The sequence below is a fragment of the Fringilla coelebs genome (assembly GCF_963513975.1).
Source record: "Fringilla coelebs genome assembly, chromosome: 2".
Classification (NCBI taxonomy): Eukaryota; Metazoa; Chordata; class Aves; order Passeriformes; family Fringillidae; genus Fringilla; species Fringilla coelebs.
In genome coordinates this window covers 59,962,971-59,978,853 of record NC_140029.1, presented here as the reverse complement: position 1 = coordinate 59,978,853, position 15,883 = coordinate 59,962,971, and the positions used below count along the sequence as shown (strand labels likewise).

Below are 15,883 nucleotides of genomic sequence, written 5' to 3'. Positions count from 1 at the left end.
CAAATACTTTGTCTGTGATTAATAGCATTCCTTGCATAGAAACTTCTGAAAATCTCAACTTCATTCTTGATTTTTATACTGATAAATACAGACATTAAAAAATCCACTATGAACAGTTTTGGTTTTTTTGCTCTTCCTAGTATGTATTTATTATTCATGAATGTGTTGCAACACCCAGAAATGTAATGACTCACAGAATGAGCAGAGGAAAAAAATACAGTTACAACTTTTTAATGAGTGGTCTTAGCCAACTACAAAGTGTCCCAGTTGAGAAACCCCTGTTGGACTCTATAAAATTTGCCCAGTCTTCTGTTTTATGTTCCTTCTGGATGTATTTGCAACATAGTGTCACTTAGTATATATTTCAGTTCATTCACTTCCCCGATTTTTTTTTCTTTCTTGTATTGTGGATTACAACATTCAGGCATCAAAAAGAAAAACTACAGAACAACATGTTTACAAATAGTTCTGGATTTTGTGTTTGTGTGTGTAAGAAAGGAAAAGAGCAAAGGCCAAGTTTACTGATGTAGTAACATCTCTAATGGTATTCTTCAAAACTATCCTTGCAAGGATTCTGGAGCAAATACAACCATCCAGTTAATGCAGCATAGCTCTGAAGGGGTATAATAGTGGGGGATCTGAAGCTTGTGGGATGATGTTGGGTGTGCTGTTCTACTTCAAGGATCAAAACTGACTTTCTTTCTGGAAAGGATGGTTCTTATCCTTGGAAAGTCTAGACTTTTCTTCCATTCCTATGTTTTTTGAATGTTATCAGTATTTATAAATTTTACTTCATATCTTGTAGCCCCTTACCTTTGTATCTTGCGCAATAGTGGGAAATCCGTATTTGCTTAAAACCTTTGAGTGCAAATCTGTAGAGAGAGATGGGCAACCTAATACTTGTCTTTCAAACCAGCTGTACCAATAAGTCATCATTTCATTTGTAAAGTTAAGGATCTAGAATAATCTTACTGCAGTCAGGATTGTATAGATTTGTATTTTATTAAAATATATTTTAAAGGAATTTTCAGGGCTGATACACATACTGTGTGAGAATTTGGAATAAAGACATGATATTTCTATGCCCTTGTTGGTTCTCTTGGGATATTCAGTAATTCAATTACAAAAATGAGTTCATTTTGGCTTTGTTGCAAATATGTTGTAGTGAGGTGTTCTGTATATAAAATAGTGTTGCCTTTACAATGAAAAGATGTACTTGGGCCTTATTAGAATTACACTATTTTCTGCCTTGTTTCAGAAACAGGTTGTGCCTTTTCCAACAGTAAGCTCTTCTAGATTAAAAAAAAAAGTAAATCCAGATAGAGTTAGCTCTTTATTGGTATAAAATGCATTCCTCTGTCCATTTCCTTCTGATTCGTTGCCTTGATTCTTGTAGGGTGTGTGCTGGTACAGTTTTTGCAGATGGCATTCAAAGATGTTAGGAAAGTTGGCCTTTTTATGGATCAGTTTAGTGACTCTGAATGAAGAACTGGAAATTAGCAAACGATAAGTGAGTTTAGATAAGAGATTTTAGGATGCCAAAGCTTTAACTGTCTGTCTGAGTGTGCTTACCAATAGCATTAGGTGATGCATGACAATGTTTCATTTTTCTCCTGGGAAAACCTGGTAACATTGCATTGTATTTTCAAAATATTTGCAGCTTATGGTTTAACTCTTTTTGTTTCATTATTTTTGGAGTCTAAAGCTCACTGAGAGTAGTAGTATGGGGTATAAACTTGTCCTGTCTCTATTTTTGTTTCTTTGCGTGACTTGCCTTTGAGCTGTGGGTTTACAAGCGTGACTTCTGTCACACCTACTGGCAGGGGTATTTATAGGATGTTAAATAACTTTCAGTGCACTTTCTGAAACAAACAGGCAAGGAGCGTGCAGAGGGAGGACAGAACAAGAGCAAGCTCAGGTCAGAAAGCCATGGGTTTAGCAGTACCTCTGTCCCTCCCCTCTGCCTGTAGCATTCCTGAGTAATGTATCTTTTTGTTTTTTGGGGTTTTTTTGTGACTGTTGTGCAATCATGTGAATCTTAGGGTGAAAAATTTACCTGAGTGCAGTCCCAATGTAGTAGTTATTACTACCACAGAGGGAGGTCTGATGTCTTTGGTGGGCAGTGCTCATCACGGTCTGATGTAGTTCAAGAGCAGCCAGCATTCCCCATCCTCCCCAGTCAGCTTTCTGCCACAGTAAGGCATTTAAAAGGATCAGTGGAAGGCTTAACAGGTACCACATGGATCAGAACCAGTGCAAGCAGAGGATGGGAAGGGAAAAGTTTGGTTGGGGTTGGTAAAGAAGTGCTAGGGAGAAGCTGGAGCCTGTAGCTCCTGTCTGAGAGTGAATCAGAGATTATCCTGTGTCAGAGCTATATCTACTACCTGGATTTTTGGAATTCTTTTCTTCCACAGCTTGCTTGTCAGTAGAAAGGAGTTCATTTTATACCCAGATTTTAAACCATTCTCAGAAATATTGGGAAGCAGTACTTCTCAGCAGAGGCAAATCTGTAACAAAAGGAGGAAGGAAGGAACTTGAAAGAGTGAGGAAAAGTAAATTGTCCTATAGGCTTGCCATTGCTGGGATGTGACCTAGAAATACCTTAGAGGTGATCAAAGTAGAGTTTGTGCAAGGCTGGTACAAGGTCAAGGGTTTGTAGCTGTGTGGGATGTTGCTGTACTGCTGGCAAAGGCAGCATCTTTGTCAAATCTGCTTTCAGTAGGAAACACTGGAGGTGCAGTTGGAAGGACAGAATGGACGAGGTTAAAGCTGCCTGGTGCTTGATTGTGAATCCATTTAATTTCAGGCACCTTTCTAGCCCTTCTGCTACCAAGGAATCATTTCTGGAGACTTCTGCTACCATAGACTTGAGAAACACTCCCTTGTGTATTTTGAAAGAGGATATTTACTATCTGAAGGATTCCAATTAAACACAGATGACCAGGATACCTTCCCTCTCAACTTTTTAGAAGTATAGTGGCCTTTTTATATGCACTTTGTTTACTATCACCTTTCCTATCCAGCAATTCAACTGAAGTTCAGAAGATGAGCACAGTGTAAAAGTAGACTGTATTTTCTCAAATTCATCGTGCTCTGCTTTCACAGTGTGCTCTAAAATGTCACTGAACCCTACCTTTAAATTGGAAATTAAGAACTGATAGCTGCATGGGCCGCTCTTCAGGTGTCATCCACATTTCTTCTCTGAGATTCTTTTTTATTGATAACTCTGAAAATGCAAGTTTGTAGTTGGCAAACAGTTGTCTTAAAAAAACATCAGAAGTGTATTGCCTGAATTTGTGAATAAGTTTTTAAATAACACAATGGTACGAATTTTTCTGTGCCTAAAGTCCTCCTTCCTTTGAGCATAGGAGTAAGCTACCTTATAATCTGATACAATTTCTCCATGTGTAAATATTTAGGTCATTATGCATCAGGCAGCATTAGAAAACCACAACAGTGTCAGCCTGTGTTGTACGTGGCATCTACCCCCGTGGAAGGTGCCAGCCCACAAGCCCAAAGTACCAGGGCAGTGTGATAGATGCATATCATATTGATTGGATTAAAATGTGTTAGCCACGCTACTAGTGTTTCTTGGTGTTGTACACAAGGAGAAAAGCTGATGTAGGAGTTTGGGTATTAAGACTTGGGTGGAAGCTGGTTCAAGTGTTGTCCCTCCATATACAGTGTCATGTTGGATGTATCCATTGCCCAGGCGTTCTTTGGGGCTGTGCTTGCGAATGGGATTGTTGGAGTTTTTCCTTCCCTTCCAGAGGCGCCTGAGATGAACTGTTTTGCAAAGCTTGAGATACTGGGATCCTACAAAAACAAATGCAAACCAGAAGCTTCTTAAATCAGATTTTTATCCAGTCTTGAGACAGAGTATGATGAAGCCCCAAGTCTGTATGAGGTGATTGTATGAGCCTCAGCTGGGAGCAGGGTGGTGGGATCTCCTCTTGCAAGAGTGGAAAGGAGTGACAGCATCTTGAGCTGCCTTAGGAATGATACCACAGGGGGCCACATAAATGGGGACTTGCTAAGTCTTCTCATGTGGTGAACTTGTGTATAATGTAGCAGAAAAAAAAAAATGAAACTAAGAGTTTTGGATCTAAATTTTCTGCTCCCTTTCCTTCATCAAAACAGTATTTTCTCCTCCCCAACCCCCATCCAAAAATGAAAGCTGAACACATTCACAAACTTTTCTTTTGGCTTGTTTTTATGAGACTAAATGGTGTGCCTTTCAGGTGGTGTGTCCTCGCATGGTTTCAGTTTCAGGCTGCCCTTGTGCAGGCAGCTGCTTTGTTCTGCTCCTGTGCCTCCTGGCAGCCCATCTCATCCCGCCCTTGCAGACCTGTAGCTTTCAAAGCCAGTTGTGGAGGAGGGAGGTGATTACCAAAGCAGGGTGTGAACAGAGAAGCAGCTTGCTTGGGTTCTCACTTGAGGCCAGCAGAAGTAAGAGCCATATCCAGATCTCTGCCAGTCCAAGCCTGCTGGGCTGCAGTGCTCCCCTTGGAGCACATGATTTGGCATGTGTTTCTCTGGGAGCTGGGGCCAACAGCAATGTGAAAATTATATTGTGCATTATTTATTTATTTATTTATTTATTTGTACAGCCTTAACTTTTCTGTTGGTGGGCTCCACCCTCTGCCACGCTGTGTGACTGCACAAATATTTGCTCTGGGAAACAGTGGGGGGAGTAGCTCAGTGCAAGGAATATGAGGCTGGGATGGAGTGGAGGGCTAAAGCTGTTTAAATTGGCTTAAGCTGTGCTGTTGGTCAGTGTCTAGCTATGTCTTTTGGGCAAATGGTGATCTAAGTTTCATGGAAATACTCATCCCAGCAATGGGCAAGGTCACTTCTTCAAGCCAAAATTATAATTAGCAAGAAACCTGATACAGTTCCAGGGATGAACATCCACCTGCATTCTCTCTCTCTAAATATGTTTACATTCTACATATGCTTTTTTAAAAAATACTGCTTCCAGATTTAGCTTAGAAACAGCAAAATGTTTGCATAGCTTGTGCTAATACATCACTACAAAATGATTTTTCAATTTAGTTGACTGCTTGGATAAGAATGTGTTGTTTCTTTCCTCTCTAAAACATAACTATTGGACTTTCTTTAATTATTAAAATGGTGCTCTCCCTGTGCCAATGTTACAGTTCCTTGTAACCGCTGTGCACCTGGGTCAGATTTCTTCCCTCCATGCCCCGTGATTTACAAAGGGTTTTGCAGCACAAGAAACAAATGCTTTTAGATGTAAGATTTGACTAGACTTAAGTTATTGGAGAGAAGGAATATACATCTGTTGTGAGAGGTGGAAAAAATATAATAACTAAAATAATGACACAGTGTTTTCTCCTCATGGACTTTTTTCAACTGAGAAATACAAATGAAGTCATATTTTGATAAACAGCTGTAGTGAAGATATTTTAGTACTGACTTAATTGATACTTTTAATCAGTAAGTCATAAAAAGTGTGCTGCTGCTTCTTCTTTCAGATCTTTCACTAAAGCAGGCTGCAAAAATAGGATAATAAACTACATCTAATAAAGTCATATATACTGCCCTTTAAACAATAAACTGGGACCCAGTTTTGCTTTTAAGTGCCATGCAGGTATCATAAGGACTCAATTACTTGGAAGTAACCCCAAAATTTTCTTCTTGGTAATTAAGCATAACCAGTAGTTGGAGATCTTAATGTCCATAAAATACGGGTTTTATGCAGCACAAAACTTGTGGGACTACTGGTTAATTATTACTGTGAGCATTAATGACAGCTGTCCTGAAATATTTTTGAATTTATCTCAGTGTGTTTGCTAGAAGTAGCTTCAGGTTTTTCTTACTCTCATTTTTTCTGCTCATTGCAAGGTCGCTCCTGCTGTTTCCTCGCCTCCCAGCTCATTGCCATGCCGTTGCACTCTCTCTGGTGGCTGTGTGGCTTAGGTGCCTGTGCCACGCCTTCCCTTATGGCTAGTGCACTGCTTTGGACTCTGCCTTTCTGGGAATTTGTGGAAAACCAGTGCACATGCCAGCCTGCAAACAGAGCATGAGCTTACCCTTCCTACAGAAACAAGGTGGAATTAACTCTGTCCTCACCGTCTGCACCACGTTTTCAAAATTACACTTCTGTCAGGCCTTTCAGCATGCCCTATGTGATCACAGAGCCTGTCCCAAGCACCTACACTGCTGAGGGCTAGAGGGCTTTCAGTGTGTTGTTTGCTAGGCATGAGGCTTTGTTTAAAGAACATGAAGAGCGTATCAGAAATTTACTGGGAATCACAGGAACCCTGGCTCTGGCATTGGCTGTCTGTCCATGTTCCATTCGATACTTCACTTTAACAAAATTTCCCCAAGCATTTTGGCCTTCCAAAGTTTCACTCTTTCTCAGGACTTAACCAGTTTGGTGTGAGCAAGATGATATTGGTTGAAAAGATGAGATGTTCTACAGAAATGTGTTTGTTCATTTAACTTAGGATGAGAGAACACAGTCTTAAACCGTGCCAGGGGAGGTTTAGGTTGGACGTTAGGAAGAATTTCATCACAGAAAGGGTGGTTAAACATTGGAATGGGCTGCCCAAGGAGGTGACAGAGTCACCGTCCCTGGAGGAGGCACTTGGTGCCATGGTCTAGTTGACAGGCGGGTTTTTGGTCGCGGGTCAGACACGATAATCTCAGAGGTCTTTTCCAACCTAATTGACTCTGTGAATTATTACTCATGGAGGGGTGCGGGGCGGGATGTTTCGTAAGGATGGGAGGCAGCGGCGGGCGCGGGTGCCGGGAGCGGGACGGGGCGGCGCGGCTCGGGCGCGCTCTGCCCACGAGGGAGCCGGGCCGAGCGGAGCCCGGGCGGGTCACGAGGCCGCCGCCGGCCCGTCCCCCCCCGCGCCCCGCCGCCACCTGCGGGCCGGGCCCGGCGGAGCGCCGGCCGCCGCCCCGGGGCGTGTCGTGTCGTTCCGAGCCGAGCCGCCCGGCCCCGCGGTGAGTCACCGTCCGGGGCCCGGGCACAACTTCCCCCTCTCGACAGGAGCCATTTTAGCTGCACGACGCTGCGGGGAGGCCGGGGCGGCGCCGCGGGCCCCGCGGCCGGGCGGTACGTGCTGCCCGGGGAGCGAGAGCCGGGCGGGCCGGGGGGACGCGGCGCCCTGGGCTGCGGGCGGCGGCTGCCGCTGCTGCCTCGACGGGCGGCGGCGCCCGGGGCAGCGCTCCGCAGCCGTCGGGAGAAACTGCGGGGAAGAGGGAACTTCTGGAAAAGAGCAGCAGCAGGGAAAAGCGAAATATTAATTGGGCCGTGAGTAAAGGGACGTCTCGGGGCAGCAGCGCCGTGAGCTGCCTGAGGCTGTGCCTGTTGCTGCGGGCAAAGGGCACCGCGGCTGTGCTTCTCTGAGCAGCGCGCTGCACAAGTGTGACAGCTGGCTTGTAATTTGGCTGCGTTTTATACTTTTGTCTCCTTTTAAGCGTGCGGGGGTGCCAGGCTGGCTGCCGGTCGGAGCCCTCCAGCCGCCGCTCAGCGGACTGTAAAATTCACGTATTTTATTTATTCTGAAGCTGTGTTGTGCCCGGACTCGGCTAGCGTGGAACAGAGTGCGGTCCAGAGCTATTCGGGCAAAGTGTTGGCTATCAGCGCTGCGGCTTTGAACACCTCCGCTCCGCTGCTGTTCGCCCGGTGTGGTCCGTGGTGACTTTAAAATGGCAGATTTAAAATATCATTTCGAGGACAGATCATTCTCTGCGCCCTTAAACTGAAGTTCTCTTTCTGCCGAAACAGAGCCATTAACGGTAGCCGCCGCGGTTTCGTTTCAAAATAGAAAGAGTTAAGTTGTTATTGGGCAGGTACTCACCTTTTCCTGAAAATGATTAAAAAATGGAAGTTACGGTGATGGTATACACGGCAGACCAATTAGAAAATAAGCTTAGTGGTAGTTGTAATGGGAGAAGAAAATCTTGGAGGTAATTGTGGTGCGTCAAATTGCTTCTTAAACTTTCAGTGGATGAAAACCACCTTGATTCTCCTAATTATGTACTTCTGGACTCCAGCAAAGTTGTTGAAAAAGAATCTCTGTTTCCACCTTTGTTGAATGAAAACGTTCTTTAGAAGTTTTGTCTGAGTGTATAACTTCGGACCATATATTTCCATCTGTCATTTGAGAAATCAAATTCGATACCTTCTTACTGGAAATTAAATGACGGGGCACTTGAGCTGTTGTGCACAGGGGAATACTTTCCAGGTTCATTTACTGTCTAGAGCCTGTATCTGAGAAGTATAATGGAGTCTTGCTTAGTACTGTGATCAGTTGCAGGGGAGGGAGAGAGAGGGAGGCAACCATTAAGTAAATGGTCACATTTTGGGTGAGGCTGTCTCTTGTCTTCAGCCTTCCGAGTGTTCAACCATATCTTCCTTCGGCATCTTACAGTACAATGTGTTTTCACTATCTTTTCATTTTACATTTCGGTTTTTTTCTTTCTAAAAGCATCAAGTTTAGCCTGTATTTGGGGGATTTATTTGGCGCATTGTTACATGTTGAGAAATCACAGATAAAATTACAGAGGAACTACTTGAAAAAAAAAGTTAGTAATAAAAGTTTTTTTTCTGAAAAATTCTTATATATATTTGTATCTTTCTTTTTATCATCATGACTTTTATTTTCAGATCCTAGGGCTCTCTGCTTGCAACTGGTAGAACATGATCCTCCCTTTCCTTATCTCTTTTCTCCCCTTCTTTCTTTTGCACCAGACCCTGTTGAAACATCTAGCCCTAAAACCTTGAGGGTTTAAGTTTTTCTTTTTAAGTCATCTCCCAAGCTGCAGCTGCTTATCTTGGGAAGAAGGCTTTTTGTTTTCTAAAGGGTAAGTGGCCAGTGCTACTCTCTCTTGATCAGGGCTTCACAAAGGAGCAGTTCCTCTTTGAAGGCAAAAGCTGCCATGTTCATTCTCTCTTGCTGCTGTACGAGAACTTTGCCAGGGCTACGGACGCATCTGTGGTACAGTGGTGGAGCTAGGAAAAAGTGATTTGGAAGTCCTCCCAAGACTTATGGATGACAGCTTGGGCAGATCTAGAAGGCAGAGAAGTGGATTAGAAGGTACAGAGAAATGGTGTTAAGTTTTTGTATAGCTGAAGCCCGTGTTTGTCTCAAAAAAAAAAAAAAAAAAAATTCCCACTTCCCCCCCCCCCCCCCCCCCCCATACACCCCCAAGGCAAGGATCTTTCAGTTTGGATTGTTTGTGATTGTTGAGAGAGACATGGGAGTGGTGTCATCAGATGCCAGTTAGCTTGAACATTATTTCCAGATCCCTGCCTTTACATAAGTGTTGGTTTTCTAATGTGCTCTTTTCTCATCCCTTGAATATTAGAATTGTCAATTCCACGGTCTTGGTCCTCAAATGAGAAGGAAAAAAGAGATAGACATCCAGATTTGAAGAATGTTGTCAGCCTGGTATAGCCTGATGTTTAAGGATTGCTGAAAACTCATACTTTGGTTGTGTGTGTTACTTTTTAGACACTTGATGTATGAAAAAAGCCAAATACATGAGGTGTATTTCAGCACAGCCATATTCAAGGGAGGGAACTGTGGCAGGACACTGCTCAGTGAGCTGATAGAAAAGAAAGAAAAATGGAGGATTTCCCTTTGTGTCAGGGGAGAAGCTGTGATCACCAAATCAGCTTTCTCTTCTTGCAGGTGTTAGCAAAAATTTGTCAGCTTTTGCTTGCAGATTTTGTTGTTTTCACTGACAAGTTTTCATAACTTACTGGAGTTTTGTTGGGTGTGCGACAAGGAGCAAGGACTTTCCCCCACCACAGTGATTCAGCACAGGAGTGGCAGGAGGTGGAGTTCACCTTTCCAGCCTTGGTTACAGTCTGCACCATAAGCTCTGAAACTTTGCTACCATATGCCAGTGATTTATGGTGCTTATAATTTTAATGCCACTGACATGTTTTAGAGATTATTTGCATTTTTTAATCTTGCATTCTTAAATCTTACCTAAGTGTTTCTTCACAGATAAAGTAGTTGACAGAGACTGTACATGCTGGAATTTTAAGTCTTTTGCTTATCAAAAGTCTGCAGCAGCCGTGTAAAAGGCTCTGGACGTTTTCACTTTTCTGACCTGACCTGGCTAATCTATGTAGAGGAAAAAACAACTTATTCTTCAATATTAGCCTGTACTTTAGCAAAGCTTCCTACAGTCAGTGTGTCAGTGGTTGCGCTGAGAGGATCCCATTGGCTAGGGACCAAAGTTTATGCATTCTTACCTTGATGTGCTTTAGGCCTTACCTATCAGCCATCTTCAGTGTTGAATCAGAGGGCTGGAGCTCAGGTCATTTATCTGTCCTTAAAGAGATCACTCCCCTTGTGTCGTGTGTGAGTTTGTACTAGGTTCAAGCAGGCTTCAGTGTGAAACTGATAGTAGTTTTGTTAGCCTGGAAAAAACCTCCAATTCCTAAATTTGCGTGTAAAATTTATTTCTCTCTGTATTTGGGGAAAGTATATTATGGTTAGGATAATTTTCTAGGAATAGGAATGCTAAGTGCATAGGTTGGAAACTGTGGGAAAGAGTTGCTTTGGGGTGGATTGAATGTCACTGTCTTCATCTATAATTAGACATTTTAGTCTATTTCTAGAACACCCTATATTTAACTCATCATCAACATTTCTGTGTGAATTTACCAAATACATTTTTTGTTTTGAGGGGAATGTACTGCACTTCTTGAATATTGCTGTTAGCATACTAACGGTTTCATCGCTTCACTTGTGAGCTCCTTCCGCATTTCCTTCACCTTCTTGCATGGTAGTGGTTTGACTTCTGAAGTGAGCTCAGTATAAATGTCATACTGCACAGCTCTTGAGTTTCTGTGTTGGAAGAAAGGGGTCACCTTGGATGATTCAAATTTTTGTCTGCTCTTGAGAGAAAGAAATATTTTTACTTATTGTGGCTGCATATACTGTTTTGTCATGCTGTATGTTCCTCTAGCGTTACTAGTGTTTTTCATGAGATCTTTTGACAGAGTGAGTAAAGCTGAGAGATTAGAAGAAAACTACCTTGCTCTTCTGAGCTTTGTATCAAGTCACTTCTGCTGTTCTCCAGTTTTCAGTTATCTTGGAGTTTATTGGGTTTTAAGTTGCAGCTAGAGAAAGAAGCAGCAAAATATGATTGTGAAACTACAGTTACACTTTGTGATACCCGGTGCTGACCACTGTCAGAAAATTAATGTTTAACTTGCCCTTCCAACCAGACTCAATTTCAAGTTAAAAGCAAGTTGACAAGGATACTGTCAGTTTCCTCCTCTTTGTGCCTGCTACATGTGCTGCCCTACATAATTTTGGAGCTAGAAAGAATAGTTTCTCAAGGATGTGATGACATGGTTTGTTTTTAGTGGAGGCTGTCTTTCCAACCAGAAGATGACCCTCTTAGGAAGAGCTTTCATGAAAACTGTGTCTTGAAGGCACCAGGGCTTGCACATTGTCTGCTGATGACAGAATTTGCCTGGCATTGTCCTCGGAGGTGGTGGTTACATTGTCCACTCGCATCCTCTTGATGCATTTTCTGCTTTGTGCTGTCACTCCCCCATCTCCAGAGCAGCTAATAGTAAACTATTTAGTCTCTGTAGCTGTTCAAGCTTTGTCCTGATGCCTGTAAATTAGGCATGCAAACGAAAGTATTAGCTATTAAGAAAATAATTGTGAAGCTTACGGGCCGTGGAGGGCAAAGGGTTGCAAACTGCACATGTTGCAAGAATTCACCTCCCGGTCTCGTACTGCCTCTGAACCAGCTTGTGGAGAGCTCTGTGAGCCCAGCAAAGGGCTCCAGGTACTCTTGGTGGTGAGCTATTGAGAGGCCATCCTGTTGGTTCAGTCTTTTTTTTTAAAAAAGACCAACTAATGTTTATTTAAAAAAGAGAAAAGAAGGAACTGTAGAGAGGAAGTGTCTATTTGGGGACCTTTTTTCTTCACAGAAAAAAAGATGGTTTAGTCATATGAATGAAAATGAAACTTTCTATGTTGAAAAACAGTCTGAAGTTAGCTGAGGATGGCTTGCAGCATTTTCAAATGTGTGGGCCCTTTTTGGTGAAAAAAGTGTATTTATTTTAGTATCAGTTCAAAGCAACAATGAAATAAGTTGCTTTTGAAGCAACTAAGTGAAACACAGTTTTAATTTTTCTGAACAGGCTGTAATCTGAGCAACCTGATTTAGTTGAGGATGTCCCTGCTCACAGTAGGAGGGGGTGGACTAGATGACCTTTAAAGGTCTCTTCTAACAACTACTATTCTATGATTCTTACACAGAAACCATTAATTTAGACTATTTAAATATGGACTATGAAGGAATTTACAGAGAAAAAAAGCAGAAAGTTACTTTTGGCAGAATATTTTTCCTATTTGGGTACTTCTGAAATACATATATCTGATTATGAATGCTTGATGTAATGCAGCATTCTGCCATTTGTTTTTATAAAGACCTAATTGTCTTTTTATATGGTCCTTCAAAGGACATGTATTAAATCTTGTTTCAGTTGTACTGGACTAGAAATAATTCTCAACAGTAAGAAATGTTGAAAAACTTTTGCCAAACTACAAGATAAGATCTTGGACTTGCAAATTTATTTTTTTTTAAATTATAACAAGGGTATTTGCAGAAAAGGTTTAATACTTTTGAAGCAATGTAGCTAGAAGGGTATATTTTGTGTATAGATTCTGGTGTTTTTAATGTTTAAAATGTCTCTTATGGGTGCCATATGTTCAGGTGGCTTCAGAAGCATTTTGTTAATTTGTGCTTTTACGCTTCATAAACAGAAAAGCTGTGATGACATTTCTTGATATATGATGACGTGAAATCTGTGCTTTTAAGGGGAGAGACGGTAGCAGGTATTACTTGCAAAGAGCTAGCTGGGTAAAATGCCATTGCCTTGAGAGAGGAAACCCAGGACTACTGATGCACGCATGCTGCACAGATGCAACATGTCAGTAAAAAAAGGAAATAGAAAAAAATCAGTGTGAAGTTTGGTGGCTTCATTTTTGCTGCCTTAAGTGAGGATCTCTAGGTGGGGTGAAACCTCTACTGTAAGGAGAAAGTAGTTTCTTTCTGACAGAGACTGCCTTCGGAGAACCTGTTACGCCGTCTGTCATGAGCAAGCCTGGTATTTATTAACTAGATGGGACAATAATGCTAATGCCTTGATGCTGGCTCCGGTATTTTCACATACCGTGTGCTTACAGAGCTTAGGTGCACACTGAAGGTTCTTCAGCCTCGCACCAGCTGCTTTTTCACTCATAAGTGAAGGCAGCGTGTGTAACTTCCCTGCTGGCTTGGTGGCACATCCCATTAAACCCATGCAGCAGCGGTTTGCATGGATGTGCCCTGGAGCACAGGAGGGAGGTTTGGGCTAAGCAAGTTTTACTCGGATAGTGAACTCTCCTGGAGGTGATGGGTTGTAAATCCTTAAACAGCTCATTTAGCATCTGCCCAGGCCCTTGGCTTGCCCTTAGGTAAGACTCAACAGTAAAGCTGTATTAGTTGAGGTAAAGTTGCAGTTTTAACTCTAGACCGACTTTTTGTGAGCATGCAAACCTGCACCAGTCTAATTTAATTTAAAATGTGCCTTTAGCAAAACAGAGGTGGGCATGGTCATTCTTGGCAGGAGCACTCATCCAGCTGCTTGAGGACTGCCATCCTCATTTTTTCTCGCTGACAGCATAGATTGTTTTCTAGTGCGTTATTGCCTTCTCCTCCTATCCGCAGACCAAGCTGCTTGCGAGAGCAACCTTTTCCTTATCTGGTTCAGCCAAGATGAGCCAAGTTGGCAAGTCAGATGTCAATGCCACGGAAGTTGCTGGGCTGGTTGATTGAACCAGGTTAGGGATTGATTTCAGAGTGGTGGAGCTGTGGAGTTTGTAAGAGCTGGGATTGAGCAACAAGGGGAAGGGATGAAGTAGCCCAGTTGTCCTTGGAAATGGACCACATTTCATGGCCAATGCTTCAGCAAAGCAATACTTAGGATGATTGACTTAACTCTCTTCTATATGTCACATCAAAACTTGTTTTCCAATGAATAATCTGAACACCACAGCAGGATGCTTCTGATTGAGAAGAAGAATGTGTTAACTAATAAATTAAGTATTGCCCAAAGTTATGTAAAGTAGTAAGTCTTGATAATATAAAATGGGAGGAAAAGGTTTATGCTTGTTAATTTGGGATCATGTGGAAATAAAAGCTTTTGGTGAAGACAGAAGCTTGGGCTTTTTTTGTTCTTTTTACTTCTGTGAGAAGAAGGGGAAGGAAACGCAGGGATGAGAACTACATTGCTGCAGTTTTGAAAGAATGTTAACTTCTTGCTTTGTTTAAAAATATTTTAGTTATTCCTGTCTGCTAAATTAGGTTATTGAAATGAAATGATGACCTTTGCTCTGAGCCTGAAACAATTCAGAAGGAAAGCAGGTGTTCGAGAAGATTAAACCTCTTACCTCGGCTAAGAAGTGTTCTGGTAGGGCTGAGGTTCTAAGGGTGCCATGTTCTTGCTGAGACTAAAAATGTAAGAATGAGGAAGAATTTTAGAAGTTGATAATGGTCAGTTGCCAAGAGCAGTGCCATGATAAATTATTAACTCATTGCACTGTACTGCCTTGTAGTGCAAACAGAATAGCTGGTTATTGTGCTCTGCTTGGTAAGTCAACACTGTAAAAAATTCCTCAGTTATCTAGAAAATGTCTTCTTTGGGGTGTTTATTAAAGGGATATGGTAGAATTAAAAATCATGTTCCCCTCTGCTGAAGCTGATTAAAACCAGTAGAAATCCATAGAGGCAGTTTCTTACTTTCTTTCTTTCTTTCTGTCTGGGGAGCCTGGTCAGAGGTTGTCAGTCAGCTCAGTTTCGCTTTTGCTCCTCTCTTCTCGCAGTGCTTTGGTGAGGTGTGGTCCCTCCTACCTTCCCAAAAAACACACTGGAGCCAGGCAGTTGGGCTGTTAGGTGCAGAGACATGAGGCAAGTTGCCTCACAGCTGTTCTGCTGGAAAAGCCATTCTATGGAGACCACTCCTCCCATATTAGCTGTAACTAATCAGATGAATCAGATGAACAAATAGAGGAACATGTGGGTACCTTCCTGATGCTGTGCAGCAGCAGTCTCGAGGAGTACATTTTCAGTTTTTTAGAAATTGTCATCCTGATTTTTGTTTTGCTTTTGTAACTGTAAATACCACAACATTTACCTTTTCATTTTTGCTTCAACTACACAGAGCTTGGAAACATAGATCATTTTAAAATGTCTCAAAAAAATTTATAAGTGAACATTCTCCTCCCCCTCTTATATTAGCCCTATGCTTCTTACATAAAATTTCTAAGTTAATAATCTGTAATTCATATAATAGATATGAATTTGCACATAAATATTACTTTTTGTGTTTGTTATGCTTGGAGTTAGTACCGTAGTAATATGCCATGAAAATAAATATGTATGAAAATTTTGAAATGTTTGCTGTGATAAAATCTGTTGTTCTGTAGCAGGACACAGATGAACTTTCAGGGTTAAAAAGAATATCCAGCTTGAGAGCAAATAATTTCTGGACCAGTGTCAGCATCTGCCACCCCAGTTTTCTTAGGAAAACATTGAATCCTGCCAGTACATGTTGCAAGATATGACCAACGTGACTTACGAACTAAGAAGCAAATCTGCAAAATGCTGTTGGCTACATAGTATTGTTGGAATCTGAGACGGAAAATACTTCTTTTTTTTCAGTTCTCCTTTTGCCAATCCAGCAAAATTTAGTAAGGTTCAGTTCATGCTGCAAGGCTTTTTTGTTCAGAAGGGCTTTTGAGCAACCATTACTTTTTGTATCTTTCTCTTTTTTTTTAAATTTGTTGGCTGCCTGGGATTACTTGAGTACTTGTTAAGAGTG

General features: G+C 41.9%; 1 protein-coding gene across 6 annotated transcripts in view; it reads left to right on the top strand.

Annotated features, from left to right (window-relative positions):
- Positions 1-15,883, top strand: part of ELF1 (E74 like ETS transcription factor 1) — a 94,785-nt gene that overhangs the window by 22,669 nt on the left and 56,233 nt on the right. The window contains exon 1 of one of the 6 annotated variants that reach the window (XM_084201316.1): positions 1,884-1,918. The exons of 3 other annotated variants lie outside the window; for them this stretch is intronic. The gene's annotated coding sequence lies outside the window, so the exon portion shown is untranslated. Of the gene's footprint in view, positions 1-1,883; positions 1,919-6,976; positions 7,091-7,186; positions 7,289-15,883 lie in introns of those variants that run through there. 2 more of the 6 variants (XM_084201314.1, XM_084201315.1) reach the window with 2 other exon arrangements.